Source organism: Eutrigla gurnardus (genome assembly GCF_963514095.1).
Source record: "Eutrigla gurnardus genome assembly, chromosome: 20".
NCBI classification, from domain to species: Eukaryota; Metazoa; Chordata; class Actinopteri; order Perciformes; family Triglidae; genus Eutrigla; species Eutrigla gurnardus.
The window spans coordinates 8,437,638-8,445,161 of NC_139931.1; the positions used below are offsets into that span (position 1 = coordinate 8,437,638).

General features: G+C 43.9%; 2 protein-coding genes across 3 annotated transcripts in view; both read left to right on the forward strand.

The window, feature by feature from the left end:
* The window catches only part of proza (protein Z, vitamin K-dependent plasma glycoprotein a), a 72,215-nt gene that overhangs the window by 12,004 nt on the left and 52,687 nt on the right, over nt 1–7,524 (forward strand). The window lies entirely within an intron of this gene.
* gprc5ba (G protein-coupled receptor, class C, group 5, member Ba) overlaps nt 6,275–7,524 on the forward strand; it is a 10,565-nt gene continuing 9,315 nt past the window's right edge. The window contains exon 1 of one of the 2 annotated variants that reach the window (XM_084037455.1): nt 6,275–6,955. The gene's annotated coding sequence lies outside the window, so the exon portion shown is untranslated. The remainder of the gene's footprint in view (nt 6,956–7,524) is intronic. The other variant, XM_084037456.1, reaches the window with a different exon arrangement.

Sequence of the window (7,524 nt, forward strand, 5' to 3'; positions counted from 1 at the left end):
CTCACCTAGGAGATGGCTCCTTCCTCCCAAAAATGGCTCCGCTCCTTTAATGGGCCGTCCAATGGAGATTCATTTGAGGGGGAGCTCCTTCCTTCCTGAGTCTGCTCCTGCTCTCTGGTGCCGCCAGCTCCATTTATATAATCAGGTTTACATATACACAGAGACGCATATAAACACACACTGGACGAGGCGGCGGCTAAACTTAGACCTGCTCTGAGGTGCTGGTTTGCTGTTTTTAAAGTCCTGTTTTATGTCACTCACTTAAATATCAAACAGCGACTACATTGGTTTGATTTGATAACCCCGAATCACACCTAAAAACTGGAGACGGGGAAGTGATGCGGATGCTTTCTCAGCCTGTCAGAGCAAGAGACCTGGGGTTGGTGCTGTTGCAGAAAAGGAGTCAGTCATTATGTGGACAGATTGATGGACCTACCGTATATTAGACATGAATGAAACGGCCCCGAGAGAAACATTAGCGAGGCCATTACCCATGGTGGGAAGTGAAAGCACTCAAATGCAAAAACATTTCACTCCACACAAATCAAATTTGACTACTAGATTGCTGCAAATATATAATACAATGTCATGCATGTGTGTACATCTGGCGGTGTCCTCCTAAGTCATAATCCCTCTCCACAAACCCAAAAAGTAGTTGCATGCTGTGATTGCAAATCCTGCCCAGCCCGTGTGTGTGTGTGTGTGTCCATGCTTGTATGCATAGCACATACGGGTTTGTATCTTGTGCATTGGGGGGTTCACGAGACATCAAATGACAGATTTTGGGAGGGATTATCTGTCTGTGTGGTGTCTGATTCTACACGGCGGGTGAGCAGTATGTCTGAGTGTGTGAAGGCAGATTGACTGAGTTGAGTGTGTGTAGTGAGCTCTCCAGTATCTGTGATGGCACGCTTATGATCTTGTCTTAATCCCCGCCATTTCCACAAAAAAATCCACGTCCCCAATCTTTTGTCTCCTTTCAGTAGTCCACAGACGCAGGGCTCTGCCGTCACCCCACCTTGTCCAAACCTCTGCCTCGCACCAAATCAGCTTCCACTTGGTTGGTTAATTGTGAACGAGGGTGGAGGTAACACAGGACCTCCAGAGGATGTGGCTTTATATAACTCAGCTGTAGTCAAATTCCACCCCCCCAACACTAAGAGATGCTAGCTTCTCCATGAGGCATTAGCTTGTGCTAAATGCTAACATCAGCATTCATGCTCACCTAATTAGCACCAATGCTATTGTGACGTTAATGCCTGTGCCGAATTCCATGGTAATAATCCAATAGTTGTTGAGACATGAGAGGAAAAAGTCAGAGGATCACCAAAGTCCGTGAGATTCATCCCCTGGGGACCACGAATGTGTGGTCGTGGCAATTTATCTAATATTTGTTGTGATATATGGCCCAGTTTGTGGGCCGACTTTATCATCTGATCATTGAGCCTGTCTCAAACATTATGTTTCATCTTATCTTCGATGACCCTCTTTCACTGTTTTTTGCGTTAGATGACATTTCCACTCTGTCGATAAAAAAAATCTATCCTTCTCTATCGTCGAGAAAGACTTGAAAAACAACGTGTCACTTTCAGCATGCAGACATGGTGACTGGATAATAGAGGAGGAAGGTAAATCCTGGCGCTGCCTTTATTCCACTGACCTGACCCTGACCTTCCGAGGGTTAAATCCTGTTTAGAGCCATTGCGAAACCTGAGGAGCTGACAGAAGGGTCTCCAAGGCTCACTGAATGAAAACAAGTCCGCTAGGGCCCATGTGGTGGTCTCCAATAAGACCACTGTGTATGGATGCTTGAGTGCTTCTGTGCATACGTCCTGTCCTCCAGGTAGCAGAGCATTAAAATCTACATATAGATTGACCTGACAAGGTCACATTCAGATGACCTTTAATATCTTCCCCCTTCTGTGGGGCTATGCTACTTCAAAAGGTCATGACCTCTGCAGGGTTCAGTATTCTGGTCGGCCCTTTACAGCCGGAGGGTTTATGTCAGCATGATGAACATTTGAGGTGAGGATTATCCCGCTTAACACATTACCTTCAATACTTCAGCGACCAATTCAGCTGATTTCATTAGTATTTGTCAGTATTTGTAGTATTTATACACAGAATACTTAACTGATCTTCCCTCCATTGCGTTTCACATCCTGCATCTCCGTCTCTTTGTGTCTGGAAACAAAGCACTCTTTAAAATTAGACTCTTCCTGCTAAATTCGGACACCTGCATCCTGTCACAGTCATCCCATCCTGTGAGGTCACCGGCTCTCATCCTGATGCTTGTTGTCGCTGGAAACAGATGCAACATGTGGCCCGTATGTCGGTGTGTTCTGTGGTTCATTGTGTTTGAGCTGAGCTGAGTCTTAATGAGATGAGGCAACCTCCGGGCAGCACAGGGGGGCATGTGAGGGAAAGGATGAGAGAGAGGAAAGAAAGAACATAAACGGAGGCAACACTATAGACCCTTTAACAGCCGGCATCGTGATTACGTCACAGTGTGAGCTGGAGGACAAATAAAGGAAAGACTGGAGGTAAACTCGAAAATGTCAACAGCTGTGCTGTTGGATGCAAGAATCAAATTAATTTCAAATTCTAGGCTCTAGTGAGCTACAATATCGCCAAATAGCTTCAGAGAGAGAGGGATGTTGCTTAAAGTTTAGCTCAGCTCTGATTTATAATCAAATAAATAATTTCACCTGTATTTCATGCGTTTTCACAGATGAAAAGAATGCTTAGAAACGGAGACTTTACATACAATACAACATACAACATATAAGTACAAGTACATAAGTACAAAAACCAGAGGAAGCATGGCAGACAGTGCCAGTGACGCGATTGTTCCTGTCGACACATAATACTTCTGCTCATTAAAGAACAATAACTCACCAGGCTGAGCCAAAGTTAGCCTGCTGCCTGTCTGTACAGCTATATCGGTCGGTGACTGAGCCCAACACATGATCATCATACTGATGCAGAGATCATTTGTCACCCACTATGAATGTTGAAGCAGGAGATCTCCATCGGCTACTTTTATCTTATGACACACACACACACACACACACACACACACACACACACACACACACACACACACACACACACACACACGGTAAGGGTTAGGGTTGGCGGTATTGTTTTGGCTGTATCTCTGGAACGGTAAGTCGAAGAGATGCGGGCCCAAGACTGGCATGTTCAGAAGGGTCTAATTATGATGAACGCCAACCACTTTCAAGTCTTTATACAACCCACTGTTCCCGAGATAAAAGCAAAAAAACAGTCTGAAAAAAATGTGGAAATTGGGGTTAGGGTTAGTGGGTTAGGGTTGGAGTTGGGGTTCGCTGATTCGGGATATGATTTCTTTGCCCCAGCCTATTTATCTAGTGGTGGTAGAAGTAAAAAAAAATCTAAATTAAAAAAAATTAAATAATATAAATTCAGGCTAAGGCCTAGGATTAGGGTTAGGGTTAAAACTTTTTTTTTTTTTTGTAAAAATTAAATAATAATTAATTAAGGGTTAGGGTCAGGATTAGGGTTAGGGTTGGGTTTAAATTCGGGTTAGCAACGTACAACGTATTTGCAAGTAGGCTACATCTTTAAAGCCAAGAAAAAGTCTGTGGTTTTTATCACTTTTTCATGACTTTTTTCATCCCATTTTTCGACATACTATACTATGATGACTATACTATTTGGCAGGGTGGTGGAGAGAAGACACGGCCTTTATTGTCAGGTTGAGGATGTGAGTTTGAACAGGTGTGCCTTGTTTGCAGCAGGAGGAGAAAGCAGCCATGCCCTCTGTATACACATGCTCTGCAGGAGGTAAGGAAAAAGAAGGGAAAGGGAGAGAGAGAGAGAGAGAGAGAGAGAGAGAGAGAGAGACTACTATGACTTGTTTATGACTTCATTCAATATAATATACTTTGCCTTTTTGTAAGACTTCCTTGTACATATTATATTATGTATTATTCGAACATGCTATACAATGACTTTTTATGACTTTTTTCAACACAATTTAACGTGAGTTTTTTCTATGACTTTGTAATGAGTTATTTCAAAATACTATCCTATAATTAGAATATAATAAAGAACACACAAAAAAGCCAACATTGTTATATGTAATTTGAATAAATATTTGAGATTACGTTTCCATTTTTGTTTTTCTTTTGTATTTATGGTGATAGAAATATTTAGACATTCTTGTGACATCAGCTCGTCTGAAAAAAAACCTTGCATTACAGCAAGAGAAGATCCATTTTGAAATATTTTTTAATAGCCACCCGAAACCTGACAAGACATAACAATATAATAATGTTAATTAGGGAAATTTAGAGGTGCTGGTAGACATATTTTGCATATTCACCACACAGACAGTGGTAGCCTGTCAATCTAGTATCCAGTGTCAAACGTATCTTCAAAGCTCAACATTTATTAATTTGGCCTACGTATTAATACTACTAGTGAATACTATCACAAGGCAATGTTCTTCCAAATCCTGTATTGAGTTAAGGTGTAATGATTGCCTCTTCTGTACACAATCTCTCCCTGCTGATAACAAAGATGATGAGAATATGGATGGTCATGGTGATGTACAGCCTGAGCCCGTCTGCCAATAAAGTGAGCGAGCCATTAATCTCCTTAGTCGCCCTGTTCCTAGTAGTGACCCCTCCCCTCCTCCCTTTCCCTCCACCCCTTCTTCCCATGCTGTCACTCTCAGACTGCACCTGTCAGATTAGTCTCACATCCTCAGCTGCCCTCCATATGATATGCCTCCTTACTGCCCAGAGCCCACATGTCACCTCGCTTTGCATGTATTTATGCGTGTGAAAGGGAAAACGGGGGGTAAAGAGGCAATGAGAGGGAAATCCCATTCAGAATGCGAGCATCACCGGTCGCTGGTTCCCAGTGCCTCCCTCATATAGGAGCAGGCTTTGGCTCTTTTATTTATTTTCTTTTACCACTAACATGTTGATGAAAAGGTGTAGATTAATACCCCCAAATCACTGGATGATTTGCAGTCCTATTAAATGAAATGTGAGTGTATGGGGAGGTCTGAGGCTGAGGTATCATGGCTGCCATGCTTTGCTCTTGCTTGTCAAAGACTGCAAACATTAGGACCATGCACAGATTGTGACAACATTGCCACAGTTCTACTCCCACTGGCTCACATGCACCAGCCTAAAGGCAGGATGGAAGTCCGGGGTGGGGGGGTGGAGGTAGTGGGGGCTCCACCATTGAAAGCCTCGCTGGTAGATGGACTGGAGCAGCTGAGGCGACAAGCATGTGACGAGAGAGGGAAATAATAGGCACCAGAGCGGTTTGGCTGTGTCAAGTAGCCAGAGTTCACCAGTGTATCCCCGGAAGGAGGCTGGAATATTTTCAAAATAAGAATGTCACCTAAAAAAAGAAGAAAAGGAAAACGCATGACTTGCAGAAGAAGGGGGTGGGGATTTGTGGGTTGACCTCATTTATACAAATAGTAGCCCGAGTAAAATGGCAAAGGGTCTTTGTAAATACTCTCAATGAGTCTGATGCTGCTGCTCAACAGGGAGGCCCTCCACTGATCTCAGGGTTTGTGGTTCCTGACTCCATCTTTCTCCACATGTTGAAGTGAGCAAAACATTCAACCTGAATTTACCCCCAATGGTTCAACCAATGCAAAGTGTGACATCGTGTGTCTGCAGCCAAGAAAATGGGTGAATGAGACCATTCAAAATGTGGTTTGGATAAAGTCGCTAAACACAGTATTATTATTATTATTATTATTATTATTATTATTATTATTAATAATATAATAATAATTACTATTTTCTTGTTAATAATATTAATAATAATAATAATAATAATAATAACAATATTAGTATTATTACTATTGTTGTTCTGGGGAAATATTGATTGGCATCACAGCAATATATTAAGAAGTTGTTTTGTTTAATTTATATTTTTAAAAGGACTATGCGAACGTTATGTGAATTTAAGACCTTTGTTCTGAAAGATACAACCGGAAATGGAGTTTTAATGGTTCAGCTTGACACTGTATTGGCATATTGTCTATGAGTTAGCGCAGTGAACGAGCCAAAACCAATACCGCTATCTGGACCTGTGCAGGAGTAGCTGTAGACGGTCCAGACCGCGCGTACAGTCTCTGACGGTGACATTAAGATAATGGATTTAGGAGGTGTGCGCGCGCGCGTGTTCGCGTGTGTGTAAGAGAGAGAGAGAGAGGGAGAGAGAGAGAGAGAGGCCCGCTGTGCGTCTAGAACGGTTTTACCAAGGTGATCCCCCTGTCAGGCACCGAGTCATTTATCGGAGAGTACACCGGTTAAAGGGAGAGAGGACAGAGAGGAGTCAGTGGGAGACCTGTCACTTTCTGTGTGTGTGCGTGCGTGTGCGCGCACCCGGAGAGGGATTATCATTACGCGCGTTGTGCGGGGCGCAGTTTTGGTGATGCACTCAGTCAGGAGATGTGCCGCGGGGAGCAGTGAGCGGCAACCCGGACACTCAGCGGCATATTCGGCGCAGTAGCAGCAGAAGGGGACCCGCAGCGCAGGATTTCGACTCATCGTGTGTTTTTAAATTTTTGGATGAATGCTCCTTTACTGGTGCAGACGAGTGAAAGTCAAAGATGCGCACCGCCGAACAAAGGATTTAGGTGGAAAACGACCGAGAATCCCTTCCACATTTTAATCCTGACACCCTGGTGCGTTTCATCCAAGCCCGTTCTGTGTCCGAGGACAACAGAACGCGGGCTGAATAATCGGGTCTCCCTGCTGGAATCATCTGAGCTGATCGCGTACGGGTCCATGTGGATGGAGAGAAAATACGCAAACGCAGCGAGCGGCGCTCGTTCCGAAATGTGACATTTTTTTTTACTCTCCCAGTCTCCCATCAAACCTGCCAACTGTGCGTCTGCCTTCGCTCTCCATCGGATTTGTTTCATCGATTAAAGGTACGTGCTGCTCGCCATGTAGGATATTGATGAATAGGGATGGGGGGGTAGGGGAGTGTGATAGGGCATGACTATTTTAGCCGAGCCCACAGGGGATCGTTTATTTGAATGCATCTCTCTCGGGTTGTGTTGCAATAAGGCTGTCACTGACAGAAAGGCAATGTCGATGCACCAAATGCACCGGTGTGTTGAAGCAGAAAGGGCACGCACTACTGTAGACGGAAATGCACATTTGCAACCAGGACATGCTGCAGAATGGTACATATGACTTGACACACGTGACCTTAAAGGGCATTTGAAAGAGCCCCTGTTAACTTTAACTAAAAGACATGGACGACTTTGACCTGTGTGATATTGAAGGACTGATTGGCTGTGGCACATTTTTTCTCACGAGGATGAAAACGTCTCTGTTAGAAGCTGCGCCTCCATTTTCACCCCCACGATACGTTGGGATATTCAGGAGTGTCAATCACTTCTCCATTCTTTAGTTTAGAGGTTAGATGTCACACACACACACACACACACACACACACACACACACACACACACACACACACACACACACACAC